This window comes from Leguminivora glycinivorella, chromosome 18 (assembly GCF_023078275.1).
Source record: "Leguminivora glycinivorella isolate SPB_JAAS2020 chromosome 18, LegGlyc_1.1, whole genome shotgun sequence".
Taxonomy (NCBI): Eukaryota; Metazoa; Arthropoda; class Insecta; order Lepidoptera; family Tortricidae; genus Leguminivora; species Leguminivora glycinivorella.
In genome coordinates, this window is record NC_062988.1 from 18,961,615 (window position 1) to 18,987,325 (window position 25,711).

The 25,711-nt window shown below is 37.5% G+C and overlaps 1 protein-coding gene and 7 non-coding genes across 8 annotated transcripts in view; 1 reads left to right on the forward strand and 7 right to left on the reverse strand.

Annotated features, from left to right (window-relative positions):
- LOC125235751 (neurobeachin-like) overlaps positions 1-25,711 on the reverse strand; it is a 462,438-nt gene that overhangs the window by 404,470 nt on the left and 32,257 nt on the right.
- On the forward strand, positions 1,979-2,051 carry Trnaa-agc. Its single transcript has one exon. It is a non-coding gene; the product is annotated as a tRNA-Ala (tRNA).
- On the reverse strand, positions 11,328-11,400 carry Trnaa-agc. Its single transcript has one exon. It is a non-coding gene; the product is annotated as a tRNA-Ala (tRNA).
- Trnaa-agc lies at positions 11,596-11,668 on the reverse strand. Its single transcript has one exon. It is a non-coding gene; the product is annotated as a tRNA-Ala (tRNA).
- On the reverse strand, positions 13,992-14,064 carry Trnaa-agc. The gene has a single exon. It is a non-coding gene; the product is annotated as a tRNA-Ala (tRNA).
- Trnaa-agc lies at positions 15,359-15,431 on the reverse strand. Its single transcript has one exon. It is a non-coding gene; the product is annotated as a tRNA-Ala (tRNA).
- Positions 15,978-16,050, reverse strand: Trnaa-agc. The gene has a single exon. It is a non-coding gene; the product is annotated as a tRNA-Ala (tRNA).
- On the reverse strand, positions 18,699-18,771 carry Trnaa-agc. The gene has a single exon. It is a non-coding gene; the product is annotated as a tRNA-Ala (tRNA).

Genomic DNA, 25,711 nt, shown 5'->3' on the forward strand with positions numbered 1-25,711 from the left:
CGCATACCCGGCGTCGATTCTTACTCGACATTTCGTTATGGTTTTGATGTTATTTTGAATTTGATTCACTTTCTTTGTTATTCATCTGGACATTTTTATTTATCCTTGTCAATTAAGATTGCTTTCAGATATAAATTAATCCGTTTAAATATGTCCTTTTGTCCATCCATCGATGTCCATCTCTAAATTAACACATCATCATCATTTCAGCCATTAATCGCCGACTGCTGAGCATAGGCCTCCCTTCGTGTACGCCACTTAACCCGGTTCTGGGCTTATCTTATCTTATCTTAGATCTGCGGGGGCCCTTACGGATACACTTCGACCCATCGGGATCTTTTGTGCAATTATCCCCTACGATCCTAAGATCCTTCAGCTATTCAGGAGCTTCTCGACCATCTCCACCATCTCCATGGGTAGCTCTCTGAAGTCCTTCGGTGCCAGGTAGCCTGCTCCAAAGTTCTTCATTCTTTGTCTGGCGAGGGCGTGACATTCACACATTAGATGTCTGACGGTCTCTTCCTCTTCGCCACACATGCGACAGTCAGTGTTATCAGCGTTGTCGGTCCTAGGCTAATCTCATCCAGAAGAGCCCCGCAGTTTTTCGAATGTCGTCCACCCAACGAGCCAATGGATGCCAGGCGCTTCTTACATCCGAAATCTAAATTAAATTAACAGACTTTGAAAAAGCTAGTCTATGTACCTGGAGATATAATATCGCGGCAATTCTGTCCTAGGTGATTTTCGAGATCATATAATAGGTATCCAATCAATTGTTTGATTTTAATATTGTTCTCTTTTTTATCTTTTTTGTTATGTCAGTCTAAGTTTCGCTCGCAAACTTCGTATAATATAATATATCCCTCAAAGGGATAAGTTCGCCTTTGTACTGTTCTTTACTGTAATTAATGTGTTTTTTGTTATTAATAGTACAATAAAGAGTTAAATAAATAAATAAATAAATTCCTTTACTACTACTGACTCATAGGTTACTACTAATATAATGTAATGTCATGTAAAGGTGTTTTACGAACCTATAAAATAAATATCAAAAATATCGAAACCAAGGGATTATTTTGCGCAAAGTTGTATAAAAGCAGTCTATCCGAATCCGTGATGCGCTACAGAAGCGGGGCAGCCCCACCAGCACCCGGAACGCAAATTGTCCTTGTTACCGAGATTCCTACAATAGCTTTGCGGGCCTAGGTGTCCACGAGAGCATTTCGTACATATACCTAAAGCAGATGTTTAGTATTTGGAGAAAGCTCTAAGAGTTCTCAACCTTTTGAAGGGAATATTTTTATCTGCGGATGATTCTAGGTATAGTAATCGTAAAAAAAAACATTCAGTCTTTCTCCCTCAGTTATCGATGTTTTGCTTTCTCATAACACCGGCCATTTATCCATACTAATATTATAAATGGGAAAGTGTGTGTGTCTGTTTGTTTGTCCGTCTTTCACGGCAAAACGCAGCGATGAATAGGCGTGATTTTTTAAGTGGAGATACTGGAAGGGATGGTGAGTGACATAGGCTACTTTTTGTCTCTTTCTAACGCGAGCAAAAGCTAGTATTCCATATAACCACCACCACAATGAGTGTACAAGTTTCTAATGGGTCGGCAACGCGCATGTGACACCCCTTGAGTTGCAGGCGTCTATAGGTTACGGTGACCGCTTTCCATGAGGCGGACCGTATACCTGTTTGCCACCGACGTGGTATTAAAAAAAAAACACTTGATACCCTTCGACCGAAATAAAATTACTTCTTAGTGAAATCTCGCTATAATATGTATATAAGTATTTAAAATTATACCAACATATTTGAAATTCTCTTTGCGTCGCATTATATGTTGTCACACATCTAAACAGATCTAGTTTTCACTCAAGCCGATAAGAACATTACGTAAATACGTTTTGCCTGAGGCGCCGCGTAGTCATGCGGCCAAAGGAGACGGCGAATTTTAAATGTCGTCCTAACCGGGGGCGTAGCTCAGATGGTAGAGCGCTCGCTTAGCATGCGAGAGGTACGGGGATCGATACCCCGCGCCTCCAACTTTTTTTTTATCGCAAACTATTTTTCACAAATATTTCATTTACTTTGGTCATGAGCTATTCAACAATAGGTACTTAGTATGAAATATTTAGAGCATATCGATATTCTTTACTTTTTGTGTTAAATGTACAAAATAAACACTATCAGAGAAATGGAAACTGTACCTATATTTGAATGGAGGATGATTGGCTGTTTGTTTGTCATTAGTAAGTGGGTAATGATATTATTTCTGAACCGAAATGATTGATCGATGAGTTGCAGTTTTCTGTAATTTACGATGAAGTATATTTTACCCCGAAATGCGACTCTGTGTATCTGCGCTATAGTTACTATCCTTATTTAGAGTTACGAAATTATATTTTGCTTTTGTTCAACTGAAACCTGTGAAGATACTTTCTACGGCTGACTGCTGACTGTATAAGTTAAGAATGTAAGTCATACTCAAGTTATATTTGGCTGTAAAGCATAGAGAAATAAGTAAGGGATCAGTTGTAACACTATACATCAGTAAATGCGGGTTATTTGTATAGGCATAGTTAACTGACATCTAGCGACAATCACGCGTCAATCAACAGCGTGAATTATCAGTACCACTACTCGATACTAGGTGTCAGCAGTAAGTTGTCTGCCAAAAATTTCATATTAGAACAGTTTACAACTTATATCACAAGCAGAAGGAATTGAAAACAGAATACTAATTAATACTATTGTAATATTAGCTTAAAATTTTTGAGCATTAGACTCTTCGTTCGTCACGACATCTATTGACAAGTATCACTACTGATAATTTACGCTAGTTGCCGCGTGATTGACGCGTGATTGTCGCTATATGTCACTTAACTATGCTTATATAAACAAATAACTCGCATTTACTGATGTATGGAGTTACAACCTCTTCCCTTACTTATTCCTCTATGCTGTAAAGTGAACAGTGTACACTGTACAGTCACGGACTTTAATTGTTGATCCACTTCCAGGTCATTTTATATTGGACACATCTTAGCTTAACTATGCTTAACTATGAGATGTCCAGTATAAAATGAGCTAGAAGTGGATCAACAATTAAAGTCCGTGACCGTACGTAGCCGAATTCCGTTCACGATTCGCTCAATATTCGTGTATGCGTTGCCAACGTTTCGTGAGCGTTTGTGCGTTCGGCAGTAATCTAATCGATAGTTAGAATTAATTTAGCAGCCGCCAGTTGCAACCTCACACCGTTGTGGGCTTAGTAATGCTAAATCCATTTCAGTATGGCCGACGTAATACAATATCTAACCTAGACAGTGACTAAACTATTACCTACACGTAGAAAATGCATGAATTCATTGATAAATTATATACAAGTATTTGTTAATAATGAAATGAAATATTTATTTGTCAAAAAATGAGTGTACATAAAAGATCTTATTCTATAAAAGTGTCTCCACTTTCAGCCTATTACAGACATACAGATAAAATGACTTTACAACTATATTTACAATACTTAGTTATATCTATATTTACATTGAGATTTAAGAAATGTCAGGTGCAAAGGAGTTGCCATAATACATTTTTTCCAAGCACCACTTGTACAATTCTGATTTAAATTTCGGTAATTCTAATTCCTTCAGATCATTAGGAAAGTGGTTATAAATTTTTACATACATGAATACTATATTTTTTATTAACAAGTGCAGATGTTCCCGGGTAATGTAGGTTTAATCCATGACGAGTATTGTACATCGAGGTTGAGGCAAAACTACAGAAAGAGTTGATGTTACTTACTATCTGCGTAGTTAACTTACTTCCTCAATCACGAGAAAGGCATATACTGCAATTCATCTGTTTCAACTCTAATAAGTAAGTATGCAGTTTCTCGGATCTTGCGGTTGAAACCTAATAAATGGCACATCAACTCATTTTGCCCGAGATGAAAACGTTCAGTCACCGGCACAAATGTGAAGATTTCTATACCTTGTCACATTAACGTCTTGTTTGAAATGTCATGCGAAACTGTCAAACGATTCAAAGCGACAAGATACAGAAATCATCACTTATTTATGCCGGTGACTGTTCCACGAATCCTCTCTACGGTTTGTGATATATTTACTATCATTTTCCCTATACATCCATACTAATATAATAGTATAAATGAGACAGTGTGTGTCTGGTTGTTTGTCCGTCTTTCACGGCAAAACGGATAGACGGCCACTCTCCATGAGTGACATATGCTACTTTTTTCTCTTCCTAACTTCCCACTTTCTTAAAATGGGTTGTTGAAGTTTGTATGGAACATTCCGCAATTTTCGACTTTAACGAGCAAAGCCGCGGGTAAAGGCTAGTTATGTATAAAAATATCCATAAAACACTGAGCGAACTTTTAGCAATTCCACTCGCGGTAGCTTCCAGGGACAAAATATACATACATACATACATACATACAATCACGCCTGTGTCCCATGAAGGGGTAGGCAGAGCACATGAAACTACTCAGGTTTCAGTGCCACTCTTGGCAAATAAGGGGTTGAAACAAAACAAAATATAACCGTCAAATATTTTAAAAAGGCCATTTAGAGGCCGCGGCTTACAAGCCGTGACGGCAGCCATGTAAATTATACGCCGGCATCCTGAAAACAGGTAGGGAAACAAGGCTGGACGCACATTCAGGATATATTAAAAATATGATGTATGGACCACAAGTGACTGGGATAAAGGCAAGAGCTTTTGTATGAATCTTCAGTTGGCAGAAATACCAGAAATGGGAAAGTGTGTGTGTCTGTTTGTTTGTCCATCTTTCACGGCAAAACGAAGCGACTAATTGTCATGATGTTTTAAGTGGAGATACGTGAAGGGATGGAGAGTGACATAGGCTACTTTTTGTCTCTTTCTAACGCGAGCGAAGCCGCGGGCAACAGCTAGTATAAAAATAAATCTTAACAAATTTAACTGACGACTGGGTACGATTTTGTATATCTATCCGAATTTATGAATTGAAGAGGAGAAATAGTGGCCGAAATGTGCATAGCTACAATTTTTTCGACGAATAGCAGCAACATTGCTTAGCAAGGCGTGTCGAAAGTTTAAGCCACGGAGAAGACTAAAAGGTATATATATATAGTATAAACTAGAGCAGTGTCAAATGGCCGACCGCGGTCCGCACTACCTAATGTAGGTACTGTACTGTACTAAGCCTGTATTTCACTGATATCAAGCTATGAAGACCCAGGGCAACAAAATAAAAAATGTAAGCATAGCTTTTCGGCATGTGTGCCAGAAACGATTTAATAGTTATTTGTTATACAAGGGGGCAAAGTTGTATTTTAACGCCGATGTGGAATTGAAAACACGAAGAAAAAGGATTCAATAGTTGAACCACGAGCGAAGCGAGAGCCGAGAATAGAATCCTGAACTTCAGCTTTTTACACGAGAAGTAAAATCATTTACCACTAGAACACAAACTTTTCCCGCCACTATAGCGAGGAAACTACAACGCAAAAAATGCGTTTATCACTGTTTTATCTCTAGTTCCACAGGTGGTAAATCATCTTTATTACTAGATTCACCTACTTTTATCAATTTTAAAGCAGTTAATTTGACTTTATTCAAGGTCAAATTACTTTACCCACTAGTGGATAAAGTGCGTTTTTACCCGCTGGTATTAAACGACAAAACACGTGTTTCCGAGCTAGTGAGGGTAAAAGACATTTTTGTAATTTTTTTAAGATCTTCGATATGGTCACCCTAACCACGAATACATTTAGGCAGTCCTCATTCCGCAGTGCATTATCGAGCGTGTCCCGCCGCGGGCGTGAGATAAAGCGACCATCTCATAGTCCTGCGTGCCTGTAGGCCTAGTACATGATTGCCGCGAGAGTATGTCGCCGCGAGATAGACTACCCGTCCGCGTCCTTATGTCATTAATACAGTTAGAAGAAGAGGTGTCATCTATCTCGCGGCGACATACTCTCGCGGCCATCATGTGCTAGGCCTACTGGTCTGCTAGCCGAATGGCATTTCTGCGACGCAAAACGAAAACGAAACGCCGCAAAAGATGGACAAACTCTGTCGCGCTAATACGCAAGGGCGATAGAGATGGATTTCTACGAGCGTTTCGTTTCATGTGCGTTTGTGCATTTGACTACAAACGCTGGCCTGCTAGCCGAATGGCATTTCTGCGACGCCAGACGCCCAGAGAAATGCAGTCTGGCTCTGACGCGCCAATAAGCAAGAGCGATAGAGATAGCTACCAAAAGAGATATTATAGTGAGCGTTTGTACATTTGGCTACGCACACTGATCTATACCACTGTATGCGACAGCGAGGATGGGCATTTAAACAATAAAAAAAATGAAAGCAGATTTCTATCTAATCTTCATCTCATCAATTACTTAATATAAAATAATTAATCTCATTATTCATAAAACTTAGGATATGAAACAGCATTCAGACACCAAACGAATAAAGACAGACACTGACAAACCAACTGTCAGAAAAATAAACGAAATATTAACACATGGTTTAACGAGGTATTGTGCGCGAGTGGGTTGAACACTGATCACTTGACGAATGGATGCAGTACCAATGTGATACTCCCTTATTCATAAAAGTTCACTAAAGTTATAAAGGCGATAGAGTTCGTTTGTCCCTTTCCGACGTATTAGTGTGATAGAAAGGGACAAACAAACTTTATCGGCTTGATAACTTTAGTTGACGTTTATGAATAAGGGGGTTAGTGTTTATGTTTAATGTAATGAGAATGAGAGCGCTTGGACGGTGCATTTAAATGGACGTTCTACGCAGACCTGTACTGAAATTAAACTTTAAAATCTTAACTACGAAACATTGACGAACCCACTAGCATCTTGTTTAAACAGCCGTTGTTGTGTAATTGCTGTCTGAAATTTACCTTCAAGACCACTTTAAATCCCGTATTAGACTAGCTAGACTGTACCTCTGTCTCAACAACATCGCAACAGTAATTATAACATAGCCCTAAGGTTCCCATTTCACCAGACAAACTTGACGAGATAACTAACAGGCTGGTATTGTCTGGCAAACTGTTAGTGCGTTTTCACATTATCCGATCCGATATCGGATGTAGGGCCGATGTCCCATACATTACAGGCGCCATCTTGGATTTTTCTAATGTAATTCTTCCAACGTCCTATATCGGGTCGGATAATGTAAAAACGGACTATATCTGGCCCCTCAGGAACAGAGGAAAAATACATTGTTGTTAACTTGGAGGGGTCATGTGTGACAAGTTGTTAACAGTAATTCGTCTCAAAGCTAGTAAGTGATCTGTGTCTAGTTAAATATGGAATGTGTTGCAGGCTCGGAATAGTGACAATGCCGCAAATGAAGTTGCGGCTCTATTTGCAGCCTTTGGACAAATTATAAGCAACTGTTTACTGTGTTGTTCTTTGTTGTTTAGTGCTTTTTTGTTTTAAAATACACTGCATTTAGAAATCATGGTTTGGTAGATTTTTTTTTGACAAGCTCACTGGTTAATTTGTTTTCCCCTCACTAGCTCGGAAACACGTGTTTTGTCCTTTAATACCAGCGGGTAAAAACGCATTTTATCCACTAGTGGATTAAGTAATTTGACCTTAAATAGAGGCAAATTTTCTGCTTTAAAATTGATAAAAGTGGATTAATCTAGTGATGAAGATGTTTTACCACCTGTGGAACTACTGGAAGCAGTGATAAAGGCGTTTTTTGCGTTGTACTTTCCTCGCTATAGTGAGGGGAAAAATTTTGTGTTACACACGAGTGCAAATGTATTTTACTTCTCGTGTGTTGAAAAACTCGCAAGCTCAGGATTCTATTCTCGAACCACTCGCTTCGCTCGTGGTTCAACTAAAGAATCCTTTCGCTTGCTCGTTTTTCAATTCCACACTCGGCGTTAAAATACAACTTTGCACTCTTGTATAACAAATAACTATTATCATAGATAGGTATAGTATTTTTTGCATTTGGTACATAAAGTATGTAGTATATCTATAATGTATATGTATGTGTGTTTAAGTTTATTATTGTCAATAGGTATGTATTATTTGCTACAGTATGATTCATTTTCAGTTACCTATTTTGATATTTTTTTTGTAAGTCTGCACCCACTACTCTTTCTGTTTAGCCTGTTGGTTGACTGGTAGAGAATGTCTTTAGGCATTACGTCCCCCATTAGAACATTATTTGTTTTATTGTGCAATAAAGTTTAAATAAATAAATAAAACAGACAATTAGCTACCATTTTACAATAAATGATACCATCTTTACAATATAGACGTATATTCACGTCCTAATAATGCAGGTCCAATCACGTGTGAAACATCGACCGGGCGTCAAATTGGCGTCCCCGGGGCGAGTAACACTTAACCACCCGTTTACCGTCCTCCAGGGACCCGGCAAGACTCGAAATGATTGAATTATATGGGGGATACGTGGGGCTGGTCACGTTATCTGAACCTTTGAGAATATCTTCTAAAACCTGTTAAAAAAACCTATGAGTTTATTTTACTTACTATGTTTATAAGTATATATTCATCTACAAAAGTTGTATATCATCGCCTAGCACCAACAGTACAAGCAGTGTAAGACGTTAAAAAAGGTAGTGTGTGTGTGTGTGTGTGTGTTTAAATAGGATAATCATGAAGGAAATCTTTAAGAAAATGTCCAAATAAATAATTTTAAAGTTGTTCCTAATTTCATACTACGGAAGACTGGGCTTACTCATTTTCTTAAAACATGAGTTACGCGGAACCGACATCCTTCGGCCAGTGCTATGGTGTTAAGTTTGCTATAGTTAACGTTTCTAAACTTTTTTTCTATACAGAGGTTGAGGTTGTAAAAATGTGTTACTTCTAACTTCTTGAGCAAATTTTCACGCATTTTTTACACGAAAACTGTACCGAAATCGCGGTAATAAATAACCAAATCACCGATATTTTCACAAGAAATACCATAAACAACCAGGAACTCATAAACACCGAGCGGAAGAGGCAATCTTCCAATTTCGGAAACAACGTTTGAAATTATAGCGGCGGCGGCGAAAAGTTTTTCCATCATCGCGCAGTCACGCGTCCCGCATCCGTTTTGGGTTGTTTGCAGTTGCTAGCTGAAGAAAGGCGAGCTTACGCCTCGGCATAGAAAGATAATTGCATTAAATTGGTTAAATTATGGCATTCGAATATTTAGCAATCGTAACTGCAGCAGCCAGAGCAGCCTAGTCCCATTAGATAACTTTTTCAGGCAGTAAGTTGAGGTTTAAAGTTTTCTTACATTAATGGATAAGATTAAGTTGTAAGTGGACAAGATGTGCCAGTATTTTTAATACAAATACCATGTTAGAATGCCAGTCGCTTCCTAGTTTTCCTAGGCCCCTTTGACAATCGACAAAAATCCTGTCACTTGGAAGCGACACATTTTGTCACATAGTACTGACAAGCAATGGCAACAATTCCATAGCATCACGCCTTTAGACGAATGGGGTGTTAGCCCGTCGTGATGAGACATGATTTATACTCTTATTATTATGACAAACAGAGACTAGATGATATTGAAAATTTTACCAAAATGAAGGCAGCTGTGGTAAATTATTGGTGACAAATGTTTATTTCTTTGGGTAGGAAAACCTTAATAAGCTTTTTGCGAAATATATATCAGAAATATGCTTGTACGAATGCTTGATTTCATTTTATATTACGTTCTGTAAAAAATGGCCGACATATCAAAGTACTTGGGCTTTAGGGAGAGATGAAAAGTGATGATTTATTCTTATCAAGAAACATGTTACTGATGCTATTACATTTATTAAAAAAAATGGTTTAACGAGTTAGCACGGTATCTTACGAGTATCATTTTATGTTTACGTATAGATCAAAACACTACTGAACAAACAGGAACAAAAAATAAAAACCTTTCAGCCTACCTATAAAAGCAACCTATAAAAGTTAAGATATTTGTTCTGCGAGATAACCAAAGACTAAGGCTTAAAGCCTAACACCCCCTTATTCATAAACGTACTCTAAAGTTATCAAGCCGATAAAGTTCGTTTGTTCCATTTCCGATGTATCGGTGTGATAGAAAGGGACAAACAAACTTTATCGGCTTGATAACTTTAGTGTACGTTTATGAATAAGGGGGTACCTAAATGTATAGGATGAACATTTCAGTTGTCACAGCCAGTCTCACAAAAATCTGTGCAAATCATTTAATACAATACTTTTTCAAACCTTAACTTTTATCTGTAAAAGAATTGCCCCATTTGCGGTAACAGTGCGAGAAACAGAAATTGAAAAAGTTCCTGTTTGTCTCCAAACTAAGTGAAACTTCTCAAAGTTAGATTCCCGGTATTCCTGCTTCGTTCGAGTGGATGCTTACAACTAAAACGCTCCTCTCAGGGTCGCTACTTTCAAAGATTTTTTAGATTTCGACCTAAACGGCTTTTTCTGCCTGTCTATCATCTCATCTTAACTGCTGAACTATTATTACATATATGTAAATGAAATTTAGTTTAGAAAGTAGGGCATTTTCTGAATTTGTAACCCCCCAATTAGCGTAAGTTATTAACAAAAATTAACTCACTGTCAGTTTTGTGACAATAAATACAACAATTAAGTATGATATTTCAATAAAAATATTGTTTTAGTGTTAGTTACATAAACTTTAAGCGCTAATGTACATTGAGAATGTGAAAAGAGTAAATTTTTAGACATATTTTATGCTTAATTGTCGTCACAAAACTGACAGCAGTTTTGTTAACAACTTACGCTAATTGGGGGGATCCAAATTATGAAAATGGTGTAATATATATGTTAAAATTATGAGCCAAGGTTAAGACAGTGAGGACACCCACAAAACTTATCATTCTACGCAGAAGAGACAAATATAAAACAGTAGCCAACCGGCCTAGCCGAAATGACAATTGTAATGTTGACGCTACACGCCGATTGAAACTGGCTCTACAGCGTCTATACGGAAGAGCGATAGAGATAGATAACGAATTTATCGTAAGCGTTTGTGCATTTGATTACGTGCCCTGTAGGTGTCTCCTTTAACAACATGTTTTAGCAGTAGGTACGTAGATGCGTCCCAAGATACGTAATAACAGTCAACGTTCGTGAAATCATAGTAAATTCGCTTTCAAGCGTATTTTCCCAAGTTTTTGCTGCTAGCAGTAGGTTGACATAATAATTAGCCAGAGCAAGGATATAAGTCAAGTTATGAAATCTTAGAAGGTTAAATTCTGACATTATTTGTCAAAATCAAAGAAAAAATGTAAAAAAAGTAACCGTTGGAGGCGCGGGGTATCGATCCCCGTACCTCTCGCATGCTAAGCGAGCGCTCTACCATCTGAGCTACGCCCCCGGTTGTTTGCAACGGCGAATATCTTAACCATGTTCATTAAATCCAATGTCATATGGTTCTTAATTCTTACGATGTATCAAGGTTGACATAATAATTAGCCAGAGCAAGGATATAAGTCAAGTTATGAAATCTTAGAAGGTTAAATTCTGACATTATTTGTCAAAATCAAAGAAAAAATGTAAAAAAAGTAACCGTTGGAGGCGCGGGGTATCGATCCCCGTACCTCTCGCATGCTAAGCGAGCGCTCTACCATCTGAGCTACGCCCCCGGTTGTTTGCAACGGCGAATATCTTAACCATGTTCATTAAATCCAATGTCATATGGTTCTTAATTCTTACGATGTATCAAGTGTTGACATTCACTGTGTTAAGTAATCGTAAAAATCCCACTAAAAACATTTTGTAAAAAACTAGCCAAGTCTCGATGGAGCTGCTTGTTTATCTCTAAAAAGTAATGAAATCTAGACTTGGCACATGTGATTTGGCCGTTGAAGGGTAGCGGTTCTGGAGACAGATTGGTGCAATGGTGTCATGGAGTACCTGGGGCCCGTTACTCGAAAGGTACAAGCCTTGTATTACAAGTACTCGAACTGTCAAATCGTATGGGTTATTGTGGAAACACACTTGTAATACAAGGCTTGTACCTTTCGAGAAACGGGCCACTGGTCTAAACATAAGAAGAAACGGGACAACTACTTGTAACAATCTTAGTTCTTAGTAATACTCATTATTTTACTTCTAAATTTTTTTCGTATTTTTTTACGGCTGTTTCATATTATCCGATCCGATATCTGATGTAGGATTGATTACATTAAAAGCGCCATCTTTGATTTTTGCCTTTGACATCCTTCCTAAGTCCTTATATTCGATATCGTATCGGATAATGTGAAAACGTTCTAATAGTAGTCGTTCAATTTTTTTTTTAATATTTAAAGCACCTTGCTCAAATTTTCTTTTTGGTACGGCTTAGAGTAGTTCAAACGATTATTTTTTACGCTTTTAAGCTTTAATGTCGGAATAAACGCCTTAAAACCAAAATACTGCCAATTTAACACCGACATATCAAATCCGCGAATATTGTCGATAAAAATCTACCTAATATCGTATCTCGCTTGAAACGCAAACAATAAACGTTACAACATAATAACAAAACGTCTGAAGCGTCGAATCGTCGACACGAGTAACAATACAATCGACAAAGAAACTCGTATTCGTATCAAACGTCTCAGTTCGAAATGTGAAAATATTACATTCTCGTAGGTGTTCTTATAGCCACGAGAGTCACCGTCGAACGACCAATGTAAGGAGGCGCGACATGCGATGGCTATAATTCGTATATCGAGGGTTTACTGGTGAAACCAGATAAATCGAGATAATATGTTCTTGAAATAACAACATTGTGGAAATTGCACGTACCTAGTTCGAATTTCAAAAACCAGTTTCCTCAACTTATCGGGTTACACCAGTAAACCCTCGTATGAGAACAGGCTAGTTTCCTATACTTAAAATAAACTATTTTATACAGTGCACGAAATACAGCACCACATAATTAAAAGAAAAATATGGACAGTAGTTACGTTTAAAAAAACATATGTGATTTCTATTTAATAAGTCAAAGAGAAATATATAAAGTAAATTAATTGACCGTGACGTCACTCCTCAGTTTTTCATAGTAATTCCATATTAGCAAATCGTTTTGAAAGTTCTTAAACAGAAGCTGATTTGACTAGCAGGAAACTAGCCTATTGACCAAATCCGATCATAGGCTACAATAATTATTATCCTAAGTTATAAGAAGGAATGATATTTTACGTTATTACAAATGAATTTCAGGACTCACCATTGATCTCACTTCTTTTGCCGTTGAAGTCAACAACCAAAGCAAAGCATATAATGTTTATCATATGCATTATTGAACTTGGCTCTCATTTCACATTGATGGTTTTGATGGGATCTTTTCAACAATTAAATTTGCTGTTAAAATATTATTTTATATTGGTTTTTAGAGTCACTACCTCGCTACCCATTCGATTGAATCCAACCGATACGATGAAATCATACTAAATGTCGGAGAATACTTTATCTCTTGAAAGATGAGAGCAAACCCAACGCTTGTTAGACTTTTACATTTTGAGGTAAAAGGAGGTGAAGTGAGGTCTGAGGTTACCGAGTTTCGCCAGTTTTGAAGAAGTTGCGAGTTCGAGTGAGGTTGAGTGTTCAAAGTTTGATCTGAGTTCGGGATAAAAATACAACTAAAGGTTTAACATGATATCCTTTTTTGTTCATATGCAATAATATGTAAAATACATTTACATATATTTTTTTAAAGATAGAACACACACAGTGATACAAATATGGCGTATAGTGGTTAAATAGTGACAGGTCCAAACTTTGCGATTACCTACGCCTCATCTACGGATTAGTTGTTTAATCGGACCCCAGGCTCCCACAAGCCGTGGCAAATGGCGGAATAATGCAAGGAAGATGATGACTTTGGCTCGAATATGTCTGCAAAAAGGTCTCCGATTAATTGTTCTGCATCTGAAAATTATTTACGTCTCCAAAATGCAATTAGTTTTATTAAAAAAAAGTTGGAGGCGCGGGGTATCGATCCCCGTACCTCTCGCATGCTAAGCGAGCGCTCTACCATCTGAGCTACGCCCCCCGTGATGTACTCGACGAAATTATCGAAGCCATTACAGTAAGTCAAGGTGACTACATACCTATTACCTCGGCTTACAACTTTCGTCTCGTCAAATGGCATTGTTGACGCTCGAACCACATGACGCAGTCCGCAAAGGTCGCTCATTCAGTTATGTTTGTAGCCTCTTGGTCAGACTAAAGTAATGTGCCAGTACAAGATATATGCAAATAATGAAATTAACGCAGTCGTTAGCGAATATGTCAGTGTTGAAACTGCCAGTTATTCGTGGTAAGACAGTTGTAAGAAGGAAAGATACAGATGTTAAAATAACAAAAATTGGGTAAAATTGCTGTTCTTCATATTTCAAAATGGTCAAGGAAACTGTCATTTATGTACTTTTTTTTATTTTTTATACTACGTCTTTGGCAAAGAAGCTTACGGTCCACCTGATGGAAAGCGGTCACCGTAACCTATGAACGCCTGCAACTCAAAGAGGTTCACGTGCGCGTTGCCACCCATTACAAACGAGTACACTCCTTTTTGCTGTGTACTTACTTTCCCGGAAGGAATTTTACAAAATGTAATTCGGAAATTCCATCAGGCGGACCGTATACTTGTTTGCCATCGACATAGTATGCCTATGGAGGGACCTAGTCTTCAACAGAATAATATGATGACACGATCCTCAGCATAGAGGGAACGACTGAAGAAGAAGTACTAAAGAAAAATTCTTCGTGTTGTCACCTTTCCACATTCTGAAAGCACAGCCCGCGCGTCACTTTTACCACTGATCCGCTCCGCCTCCGCTTCCGCTTCCTCTTGCGAATGGTGCGGTAAAAAGTGCTAGTTGTAAATGTTAGTACAAAGGCACAGTCAGTATGGCCACTCCCGTTCCCCGCTGAAAATGCCACCGACCCCCTCTCGGTTACCTCACAGTTACGGCCTGTCAAAAACGCGAACAGTCGACCTGTCATATCTCACTCGTACAAGCATGGTACGCGTTCACCTACACGAGCTTAGAATGTGTGCTAGGAACGGGCCTCTTTCATATATCAGGCAGGCAATTATGGTCGCGCGATAAATGATAAAACATCTGGCCGTCCCTATCGCACTTACCAATAGTGCGATAGGGACGGCCTGATATTTTATCGTCTATCGCGCGACCATGCTACCCGTGCTGATCGCCAGTGTCCGAGATGTGACAAAGGTATAGAAAGTACCTAGTCAATAAAAAAATCTTAATAAGTTGTTTATTAACAGAATTGTACTCAAGACAGTTCAGTAAAAAAACAGAACATCAAAAATTCAAAAAGATTGGAGGCGCGGGGTATCGATCCCCGTACCTCTCGCATGCTAAGCGAGCGCTCTACCATCTGAGCTACGCCCCCTGTGATATACACGACGAAATTATCGAAGCCATTACAGAAAAGTCAAGGTATGTATGTAGGTACTTGGCTCGACTTTCAATTTCGTCTCGCGACATGGCATTGTTGACTCATTTCTATGTACTGTTTGGTAGCAGTCTCAGTAGCATATCCGCTCGCACCAATATATCAGTACGAGAGAGATGCATAGAATGAAAGCTACGCAAATGTTAGCGAAAATGTCAATGTTGACACTGACAGTGGTATGACAGTTGTATGAAGGAAGGTACATGTCAAAATAACTACATAAGTTGGGGAAAATCTTACATTGTCCTTCATATTGTCAACTCTTGGCAAAAAAAAGAAAACGAAAATTGTGACATTGCAAGTAAACGGTCAATAGAACTCTTAAAACACGGGCACATGTCCATCATATTGTCAAAGGAAAAAAAATTACTAAGTAAATGGTCAATAGAACTCTTAAAAAAATGTATAGGTTATTTGTTGATAGATTTGTATACAAGATAGTTCAGTAAAAAAAACAGAACATCAAAAATTCAAAAAGAATGTTGGAGGCGCGGGGTATCGATCCCCGTACCTCTCGCATGCTAAGCGAGCGCTCTACCATCTGAGCTACGCCCCCGGTTGAAGAAAGTCGCGAATATTATCAACTCAACCATATCAAATGAAAACACATTATTCTCAATGCATGTTCTACTCTAATTACACTAGTAACTATAATAACTTGAGCTCTAAGGGGTAAATATTCACATGCATGGTATCATTGCTATCAGACAAACCATCAGATAAGGGGAAGCATTTGCCCAAACATGAGACAATACCAACTACATACATTAATAATAATTACCAATAAACACCAATCCCACTAACCTATCCTCCTAGTCCTATCGTCGTTTTCTTCCAACCCATGCAATAGACTGGTTTATTCAAGGGCGGCTCTAGCTTCGTACTTCGGGAGGGATGTCACGAGTCACGTGGTCAATTTGTATGGCCGTGGTCATGACCACCCCAACCCCCTTCCCCCCTTGGATCTGCGCATGAGTTCATTTTAAGTTTCATAATCAAGGTTCCATGATGGGTCAAATAAATAATAATAGATATACAAGATTTAAACTGGTCTAACGACAACGTCGCTAAAGAAATGTTGGTAAAGAGCATTAACCAGTATTTACACAATTAATAGTCCATTCATAAACTTTATTGTGACGTAATACAGTACACTATGGTCTTATAATTTCATTTACGCATTGACATTACGCGTACGCCTCGGGCAGTACAAGTGATGACTAAACTAGTTCAGTGACTTTGGCAGTTGCAGTTACATAACACCATAATGATTTATTATAACATTGAATGAAAGGTTAAATAATTATTTTTAAGTACATGTAGCTGTTGTATTTAGTACCTACCTACACTATATACATAATATTTTGGACAGAGCTCCGTTGTGAAAATGATTTTAAGTAAACTCTATACATATAAAAACCGTATATTTTTGAAACTTATTACATTGGTTTTTTCGTTTGTTTGAGAAAGTAATTAAAGAAGTGAAACGCTTTGTTTGTTTTCTAATAGATTTTAATTAACTAAACCGCAATTCACAAATATGCCTCACGTGGTAAATCCATATCCATACTAATATTATAAACGGGAAAGTGTGTGTGTCTGTTTGTCCGTCTTTCACGGCAAAACGGAGCGAAATATTGATTGATTTTTTAAGTGGAGATAATTGAAGGAATGGAGAGTGACACAGACTACTTTTAGTCTCTTTCTAACCTTAGAATGGGGGGGGTGGAAGTTTGTAAGGAGCATTACGCAATTTCAGAGTGTAACGCGAGCGAAGCCGCGGGCAAAAGCTAGTACATAATAAAATTTCTCATCAAAATAAACTACGCACATAAATCCTATTATTTGCTTGTAAAACAATATCACATAATCCTGAATGAACGTACGAATACTTATGAATCTTATGATCATATCAGTTTGTTTGCAACCAACGAACGTTTGTTCGTTTACATTTACCCTAAATAAATAAGATTCAAGATTCAAGATTCAAGATTCAAGATTCAATAGTTTATTCATGGTAAACACATAATAAAGCCTCAAGATGATAAATAATATTTACCCACTGTTGTTTTGCGAATGAAAAATAATCATGAAAGAAAATGGTAAAAAAAATTGTTGGCACATATACATTATACAACTATTGTTAAAAGCATAGATTATAAATGATAGTAAACATTACAAGACATGCAAAAATTGCAAAAGCTGTGGTAAAGAACGTTCAAGCCAAGCATTAAAACTTCGTGGTACTTATTAATTTTTTTCAGGAGCAAAGTATTAAAAAAAATGTATAAACATTTTTTAATGATTACCGGTTGAAAAATGGTGCATTTACTTAATTTTTTAGCTGTGTTGTTTTTGAGTTATTTTTTTTTACAACTAGGGAACAAATCAAATTATTTTATTGAATATTTTTTGATTTGTTCTTTTTTTGAAGTGGTCTCACTACTATATATAAATTATAAATTTAAATAGATATCATACACGAAAGAAAAAAACGACAAGGCCCACTGGTGGCCGAGCCGGGAATCGAACCCGGTCCTTCAGCTCAGCTTACGCGGCTAACGTCTTCACCACTGGACTGGGCGGGCGGGTGGTCTAGTGGTGAAGACGTTAGCCGCGTAAGCTGAAGACCCGGGTTCGATTCCCGGCTCGGCCACCAGTGGGCCTTGTCGTTTTTTCTTTCGTGTATGATATCTATTTTTTTTTTTTATTTTTGTTATTAATGTAATTTTAATTTAATTTCATGTAGTTATAAATTTAAATGTAATATATGGACTTATAACATCTGAAATAAATGATTTCATTCATTCATTCATTACTGTAAGATACGTCCCCATTTGTATCGCTTAATTTCTAACTTGGGTAAATCCCTTATGCTGTAAGGTTTATTATCTTTCATATCATACTATAAATTTTATATAATCAACCTTAAAGCACAATGGATTTACCTAAGTTTGAAGTTAAGCGACACATTTGATTTTTCTTTAATCAAAAACGTCACTTTTGACACAGAGATTAGTATCAAATCAATCCATCCATATTATCTCACAAGCACAGGAAGAATCGAGCCGTAGTCGAAACTATAAGGACAGTTGCCTAGTGATTAAAAAAAATAGCTTTCAATACCGGTCAGTTAAGATGTCACTATCTATTTCTAATGCTGATTACTAATGAGCATATCAGACAAAAAATATAAAAAAAAGTTGGAGGCGCGGGGTATCGATCCCCGTACCTCTCGCATGCTAAGCGAGCGCTCTACCATCTGAGCTACGCCCCCCGTATCAAACACGACGAAAATACACAACACATTCAACAGCAGTAACTCGAAATAGCTCCGAGCGTGTTTAATCAAAAGAATTTAATTTGCTACCATAAATAACACCCGATATTACAAAGGTTTATTAATTTATTGTATCAAGATTTAATCTATGATAAAATTAATTCTCATAAACAGTGTTCCCGTTCATATTAAAATTTAATTTGGTCGTAATGAAACAACATATTTCTCGTAATGGAGCGGCATTATTAATGGAATTTGCTGGTAAAATGTAATCCCGTATAAACATTTTAATTATTATAGTTACGTTACGTAACTCAAACGGGGGACGTGAGTAGGTCCCGGTACAGTCAGCTGACGAAATAAATTTGACAACTTTGATCCCGTGGGTCCTTTCTTCCCGTGGGTGTCGTAGAAGGCGACTATGGGATATGGGTTGAATTGTGGCGTAGGCGAGAGGCTGGCAACCTGTCACTGCAATGTCACAGTTTCGTTTTCTTTCAACCTCTTATTTGCCAAGAGTGGCACTGAAGCTTTAGTAGTTTCATGTGTTCTGCCTACCCCTTTATGGGATACAGGCGTGATTGTATGTATGTAACTTTGATATACTAAGTATACTTTTTTTACAGGTAATTTTTTTATTAAGTTATCAAATCAATATCAGGTCAATATCCGCGGGCAAATATGTATACCCAGTGTGTCAAATTACTATGGTGACAGAACACTTAAAAAACGTATACCATAAAAAAAAGAAATATAAAAAAAAGATAAAAAAGTGTTTATTGCACAAAAAGACACAAATGAAATGCATTCTTACATATATCTAACAATTACCTACGTGCATACCATACCATATCTCTTGAACTCTTTGACCGAAGATATAGACATGGAATCTAACAAAACTACTTTTAAAAGGCGCTTAAAAACATACTTTTTGGATACTTTAGAAGCAATTTTGTGCAGCTTGTACTACAACTAAGTTCTAGCAAAAGTAACCTATTAGAAGTTATATTTTAATTTGTATATTTTTACTTAAGATGTATACATATAAAAAGAGACTGAAACGACTCAACAGTCCAACTAACCAAGTTTTGTGGAGCATAGCATAGTCATTATGTTGTACTTCTTGTTTTTAATAAATAAATAAATAATAATAAAAATATGTTTTTACCGATTTTTTGCAATTCAAAAATTTTATATTTCGTCAACCTACGTCTTTTTAACAAAATTTTACACCCCCGCAGTTCAGCCAGCACGAAAAGGCAGTTCAATTCAATTCAATTCAAAACCTTTAATGTCATAAACAACATATGTCAAAAATACAAAAATAATAATACAATAAATAAGGAATTAAAATAATCTTAAACAACTTAGTCAAAAAATAATGATAAATTTAAATACTAACCATAATTTTATATATAAAAAAAACACAAGAAATTAAAACAAAATGTCAAAGGAAAAAAACACACATTCATCATTTTAAATTAAACTTACTATAGAATTCACGAACCGTAAAAAATGCCTTGTCAATTAAGAAGTCCTTCAGCTTCAGCAGTATCATATATTTGCGGCTAAATATACCAATAATTTCCTTGCCATTCTGTTGATTCTATTTTTACATAATATCCTGGTAACTGTACCGGGACAGGCGGCATATTTGTACGCACGTCATACACCCTCGCGGCCCAGCCGGCGTGAACTGACATTATCATATTGTCGCTTATTGCCGCTAAATATACTACATATATGTATGTACCAATATCTTTAGATAAATAAATAGAACATTCTAAGCTGATTAGTTCTGCTTCTGATGACAGGGGATCTGCTTCTGATTATGTATCCTATATACTTAATATTTATATTTATATATGCTAAAATTCTTGATTGGGGCCTGTGTACTAATTTTAGGACAGTAGTCGGTAGAAAGTATTATAATTATTATGTACATAGATAAAAGCACTACGTGAGGACATAATTTATTGAAATTGTTGGACAAAGAATCATTACTTTTCACCATTCGACCATTCGATTTGTCAATGTCAAAAGTGTCATGAAAAACGTTTAGACGTTAGCCTGCGAGTATAGCCCCGCAGCACAAGCCTCCTATTTAATCTTAACATGAAAACCATTTTGTTTTCTTATTTAATACTAGCAAAGAGGATCGAGTATTATATAAAGTTACTGTCGAAGTAAAATGTGTAATCATACATAGTGCATAGACTGCCATCTTTCGACACAAGCTTAAAACTTTTGAACCTCAGTCTTGACAATTTGGCCCATATTTATTGTTAGCTTGTTAGGTATATGTGTTTAAAGGTCATATAATTATTAATATTAGCGCCATCTAGCCGAGCGTTCCCCAAAGGTGTAACACCATCTAGGCTAGGCTAGGATTTTTTGTAACCACCAGATTATTTTGAACCTATTTTTCTTCAGCTCTCAACGGCATAATCACAGTACCTATATGTATCTACATGACATGACGTATAAACACACTCCAGAGCCCAGCCTGTGTGAAATGACATTATCATATCGCGGCTTATTGCCCAGTAAACCAATAACTCCGTCCACATCGTTTACATATAAAACTCTCGTACTTCTTTTTTTATGGGATAGGAGGCAAACGAGCATACAGGTCGCCTGATGGTAGGCGATCACTGCGGCCCATGGACACCCGAAGCACCAGAAGTTGTTGGAGCTGCGTTGCCGGCCTTTAAGATGGGTGTACGCTCTTTTCTTGAAGGTTTGAAGGTCGTATCGGTCTTCGCGTATATTGCGACATAAATCGAGTAAAATACGGTAAATACGATTATCAACGCGTGTTTTATGGGTGCGATAGCAATCTGACAAGAAAATTTAAATGATTAAAGTCTAAGACGAATTTCAATAAATAAATTTCATTTAAAAAATAAATCTGAATATAAAAAGGAGGAAAAATTCTGAAAAAATGCAAGTGAATGACGAGTTGATAAGATGCCGAATGATAGCGTTAGCGAATAATGAAAAAAATATATTCGATCATCGTTATTAGGGGAAAATGTAGCAAAATTTACAGAATCATGACATTCATGACAAATGACAGACATCAGCTGAAGTAAGATTTGCACCGATTCATATTCATGTAAGTACCTAATAAAAAAAAAACACTGGTGGCCTGGCGGTAAAAGCGCGCGATTTTTAATCCGTAACTCGCGGGTTTGAACCCCGGCTCGTACCAATGAGTCTTCGGAATTTGTGCGAATTGTCACTTAATATTTGCCAGTCGCTTTTTGGTCACGGAAGACACCATGAGGAAACCGGATTAATCCCAATAAGGCCAAGTTACCCTTCGGGTTGGGAGATCAGACGGCAGCAGCTTTCGTAAAACTAGTGCCTAGGCCATATCCTTTATTAGTTATCAAAGCGGACCCCAGGCTCCCATGAGCCGTGGCGAATGCCGGGATAACGCAAGGAGGACATACTCAAGTAGTTAAGTCAGTTTTTTTTTAATAAAAATAAAAGAGCTCTCTTCAAAGACTTCCCTTCGAGCCTACCACAGACGTAATGTGATTTATATTGTAAAATACACAATAATGCATATTCATGAGTCAATGGCGAGGATGTAAAGCTGGAGCCGGGCCTATTGGAATACCACTACAAGGGCGGGACTGAAGGAATTAAATAGGGGACACTCTTCCAATTTTATTACTCACATCGACGTGGATAAGACATCTGTCACTCTCACACTGACATACTTGCCAAAACGTGACGGATGCTTTATCCACGTTGATAAATGATAATATTGGAAGCATAATAGCCGGGCTGGAAAACAAAATATCTAATAATTAAGTATGAACTGCAGAATTTTCATTAAATTTTCACTGCAAATAAAGCACTAAGGCCCACTTGCACCAACCACTTAACTGAGGGCTGTCATCTGTCAAATTCCATATAAAATGGTGGTCCATTTTCGTTGGTGCAGGTGGCCCTTACATACATAAAAGTAATAGCAACATGAACTAAAGTTATTATTTTAATACCAGCCAATATCTATTTTTTGTCTGACGTTGATTGTTATTAAAATTACCTTCCTAGAAGGTCCAAAATAGCATTACTTATGAGAACTCTACCTATATTCTTCTTAAAATTTAACTCCCCTTCAGCAAAATCCTTCAATTCAAAGATTAACAAACATCCTAAATACCAAAACGACTTTAAAACAAATAAGGCGCATTCTTCAAAAATCCAAAACAATGTTTATTTATAGCTTCTAAGACGATTAGCGCAGGAAAAACATTCCTCCTCGAGGTCAGGAATGTTATCCGATTACATTACCATTGTTACCGGCCGGGAAATTGCCGATTTCATTTAGGAGCTCTTTATCAAATCTAAAGCATTTAAAGATTCCAATTTGTAAAGAAACAGGCCCCGTAGCCGAATGGCATTTCTCCGACGCCAAACGAAAGCGATACGCCGCTGGCTCTGTCGCGCCAATACGCAAGTGCGATAGAGATAGATATCTACTAGCGCTTCGTTTCGTGAGCGTTTCGTGAGCGATTGTGCCATTCGGCTAGCCACCCTGAGGTCCTTTTAAAAATAATTGAAAAATTATAGAAAATATAGAATGAATTTTTAAATTGACTACTTTTTTCAAAGTAGATTTCATTTATGCATTAAATTCCGTTGAATCAAAAGTATGGTTGAGGAAATATAATTTGACCCAATCTTTCGAACAACTAGTACATTTATTACGTCGACTTTATAAGCCTGTTTTGGGCAATGAAGAGAACTCATTATACTCGTACAACCTATATAGCCTCGCGGGTGTTCATAGTCACGGGGGTTCGATCTAAACAAGGAATCAAATTCGACAACTACTCTTTTCTACGTCAGAAATCACATCCCGTAATTTTTATCCCTTAGCAACTGCTTTCGACCTCCTAATCCAGAGGGCTCTAACAATTGTTTATTGTGTTGAGTTGTAAGATAAAGAGCCACCACTCAAAGAGCCCCACAAAGCCAAATGTGATTAGATTGGCCCTTTGAGTGCCGCGTCCATTTTGTCACAATTGACTCTAGTCTCATTTGATGTTATAGTTACTGGGTTTGATAACGTAAAAAGGAACTACAATACAAATTTTCTCTTCAAATACGAGTAAAAATACAAAGACATACAAGAAGAAACGATTATAGATAAAATAATGATTGTTACTTAATGAATAATGTTACCTCTAAAAGCCGCCTCCTAAAATTCCTTAAATAATAAAAAAAGAAAAATATTCCACGATGGAAAAGCGAAGGTGGAAAAACATGCAGTTTTTTTGGTTCGCCCGGAGATATTTTCGCTGAAAATGTGCCACGCAAAAAACGAAACCCAGCTTTTAGCAAATCGCTTATAGAAAGGCGAATTCACATTTTCTCCCATTGTGAATTCGGAGGAAAATTGTATAACTGTAAAACAGAAACATGAAGACAAAAACATCTGCAGGTGTGCTACCTAATGCACACTTGTTCATTTCGCCCCGCCTCGGGGGCACAGTGACCCCGTTTCCGTTCTGCAAAGGCAACAATAAAAGGCAGCGAAATCAAGGGAGCGAGGTACCAGGCGAGCATAAGAACACAATAGGCGCTCGCAGAACGTGAGTAACAGAGGGATGTCCCCGCTTTATGTGTTCCTAGTGAACGGGAAATATATTTGCACTCGTAACAAAAGAACGGAGTGCAGAATGGGGCTACTAGAAAACAATAAATCATAGAGCAACGTAGGGAAAGTAGATGAAACTATCGGAGTCGATTCGACTCGAAAGATCGATCGGTAAGATTATAGCACAGTATAAGGATATATCAGTAGTTAATCTCCGGCAGCGGCGGCGCGGTCGTTACTACTGCGCAAGGTCACGCAGGGTTGTACCTGTGCTACTGTCCTACTCGTAGTAACTGTGTATGGCGCTATGCTAGTACCAACGCTCTTTCTACCTTTTTATCTAATAAAGATTCAAGTACGTATTTGTTTCTTAAATACTGACGAAATCATATTTACATAAAATGTTTGAATAGATGTTTGCACAATATTTAAGTAGGTACCAAACTTTCGAGCTAGATAGATCGCAGCATCTACCTAAATGTCGTTACAGATAAATCCTTATTGATTTTAATGTGTCATTCTAGCTTTAAATCTCACTTTTACGCCATTTACGTAAGCAATAATGTACCTAACACTGCAAAAATATAACAACCACTTACTTTTCTGGGTGTCTAGGAATTCTAAAGAATGACATTTCCGCATTTTGAGAACTTTCCATACACCCATAAACACTACAGTAACGAAAATATGTCTTCGGTGCTGACGTCATTTTCTCCCGAACTCAACACGTCAACACAGCGCGCAAACGCGGCCCCGACTGTTCAGCCCAATAATCACCAGTTTCGCATGTTTTCGCCGCATGCGAGGGGTGGGAGGGGGACACACCGCGCGGCGTGAAGTTTGTAAGAAGAGTTATTACTGGTTTTATACTGTGATTATAGGCAGGCCAAGATAGTTAGCAGCGACTTTGATAGCCCTTTGCAAGGGCAATAATAACACTTGTCAAATTTTTTGCTTATTTATTTTGGACTGACTTTATTTCCTCACCATAATCAATTAATCATTGACTAAAATGATCGACTTTAATCGACAAATATAATTTAGATAGATGCTGTGGTAGCTGAAGTTATGATGAGCAACGCGACTAAGTACAAGTAGAGATGATTAATTTTGATGAGGCGAGACGACTAAAAAAAGCTAACCAATCCGTCAATTAGGTTATGAAAGAAAGACACATATTTTTTCTTTTTTCTCGTAAACGAACGGACGACGGTACAGTGCGTTGAAGTTTCGCGTGACGTCACGCCTAGGTACAATTTTTACTTAGAAGTGACGTCACAATCCCCCCCCAATCCGGAACTTTGATGCTCTATATCT